Consider the following 2,314-nt stretch of genomic DNA (forward strand, 5'->3'; position numbering starts at 1 on the left):
GAAAAGTAAGGTTTGCTTTATGACCCACAAAAGAAGAGATTTCAAAACACACACACCTTAACCCCCTCCCTACCCTAACTCAATGCTTTTCTTTTTACCCTCTCTTCAAATTAAACCCTAAAGTTAATGTATCTATATATATGGTAATTATTTTTAATTTCAAAAGGAAAATATTATTATTATTATTATTATTATTATTATGTCTTTCTCCAAAAGTGCTTTTGTTTCCCTTTGTCTTTGTGGGGCTTTTGAATCCCCAATCCCCCATTTTTGATTTTGACCCAACTCTCTCTCTCTCTCTCTCTCTCACCTTCCTTCCCCCTTCAAAATCTCTCCTTATATAATCCCTTCCTTTTCCTCTCTTTCCCTTCACTCATTCATCTCTCCAAATTTTTTCTTCTTTTTTCCTCTTCTTCTACTCCTTCTTCCTTGTGTGTGTGATAATTTATATATGCTTTCAATATGCCTGGCTCCCTGTATGCCATTTGTAGAGCGCTCACCGTCATACCCGATGGCCTCCGCGCATGGCGTATGAGGAGCCAAGCATATCCATGTCTATATTTCCTATTATATATATATGTATGTATACCCTATCTAGTCATGTTTTCAAATCTCTAATTTCTATAAAGTATATATCTCTTTCTTTGTTTTTTATTTTGAAAATCAAATACGCACGGTTGAGGGGTCATTGGATGTATCGAGCTATCTTATTAAGTCGCCTATTATATTCTTTTGTTTTTGTTTTAACCCTAATGTTTTAATTACTTGAGCTATCTTATTAAGTCGCCTTGTGAATATTGTTAAAAAAAGCATTTCTCAATCTTATGTTTTGTGTACTTTTTTTTCCTATTAATGGACAGTGATTGAAGGAGAATTTTTATTTTTTTTCTTCATCTTTTTGCATTTTCTATGTTAAAGTTTTCCGTTTTTTACGGGCTTCTATTTACTGTAGTGTTAACTTAATTCATTAGATTTGTTTTTTTTCAAAAAAAATTAATAATATTACTATTACAGCTAACCCTAATTTCAAAGGCTGCTGGAAAAAGGGAAGAAGAAAAACCCAAACTTCAAACAGTTCATCTCCATTTCTCAATATATTTTACAATGTATTTCACTCAAGAGGTACCTTTTTATTTTTTATTATTATTTACTGCTATTTTCTTCTTCTTCTTCTTCCTCAAGAAATTTAGGGTTTTTTTTCTTTTCTTTTCTTTTTTTGCAGAAAGAATATCACAGACTCACAGACAATAGTACGCCTTTTTTTTTAGGTGTTGGACCATTATTATTTTCCTTAAGTTTAGGGTTCTTCTGATTTGGAAATTAATTTAATCTCATTTTATTACAAACTAATTTCTTTCCTATTTGGCAGTGGAATTTATATATTTATTACCAAAAATATGCAAATTGATTATATTTAAAACTAGTATGGAAAACGCAATGTTTATGAAATACATTGAGTTTAATGTTTATGATATTTCTGAAGCATGGGATGAATGTTATATATATATATATATTAATATTCTTAATTATTTCTATCTCATTGGGAAAACGCAATGGAATCTGGATTACATGTTATGTATATACAAATGTAGAATATCAAAAGGAGTGCCCAATCGACCGAAGATCTGATGAGTTTAATTCTGATCGTGCGGTGATGCGTGTTCGAGAAGAGGGGAGTATCATAGATCTGACCTCAGGGGATCCCAAATAGGTTTTTTTCTTTTCTTTTTTATAGGGTTTATTATATGTTCTTGTTCCTTTGTGAATATATAATCTTAGTTGTGTTTGTATATTACAATGGAAAAGATGTGAGTATAGAGAGAGAGGAAGAGAAAGAGGGAGAGAAGGGATTCTCTCTTAGCTTAGGGTTATCTGCATAGCATCTTAGCCCAAATAGCTACCCATTTTATTACATTATCTAATGAAATTATTATTATTTTTATTTTTATTTTCCTCTAAACATATATATCTTCTTTCTTTCTCTTTGAAGTTGGCTTTTTGTTTAGAATGGAAATTTGAAATCTAACCAGAAAGAATGAAATATATGTCAAATACTGCTCAATGAAGGGTGTTGAGCATGTGCAAGAACTGCATATACCCCAAAAGAAATTATTAAAGAGTATTATGTAAAATTTTGCTTTTTTGTTTTCTTTATTGAAAAATTTTGGTAGACATGCAAAAATGATTGATGAAGATTAACTAGGGTACTCTTATAATGAGGGATGCTTAATTTTACGTAATTATATATTTCTTGATCATCTTCCATTATTATTTCCTATGGCTCCCCTCCAACCATGAATGATTAAAATGTGTA

The 2,314-nt window shown here is 30.7% G+C and overlaps 1 long non-coding RNA gene across 3 annotated transcripts; it reads left to right on the forward strand.

Moving 5' to 3' along the window:
* Nucleotides 1–341: 341 nt before the first annotated feature.
* On the forward strand, nt 342–1,948 carry LOC105435862. 3 transcript variants are annotated; one of them, XR_969818.2, is made up of 4 exons: nt 353–579; nt 1,015–1,122; nt 1,223–1,268; nt 1,593–1,948. It is a non-coding gene; the product is annotated as an uncharacterized LOC105435862 (long non-coding RNA). The 3 variants fall into 3 exon arrangements; XR_004217212.1 differs by having other exon boundaries at nt 1,223–1,250; XR_004217213.1 differs by lacking the exon at nt 1,223–1,268 and having other exon boundaries at nt 342–1,122.
* The last annotated feature ends 366 nt before the right edge of the window (nt 1,949–2,314 follow it).

Source organism: Cucumis sativus, chromosome 6, assembly GCF_000004075.3.
Source record: "Cucumis sativus cultivar 9930 chromosome 6, Cucumber_9930_V3, whole genome shotgun sequence".
Classification (NCBI taxonomy): Eukaryota; Viridiplantae; Streptophyta; class Magnoliopsida; order Cucurbitales; family Cucurbitaceae; genus Cucumis; species Cucumis sativus.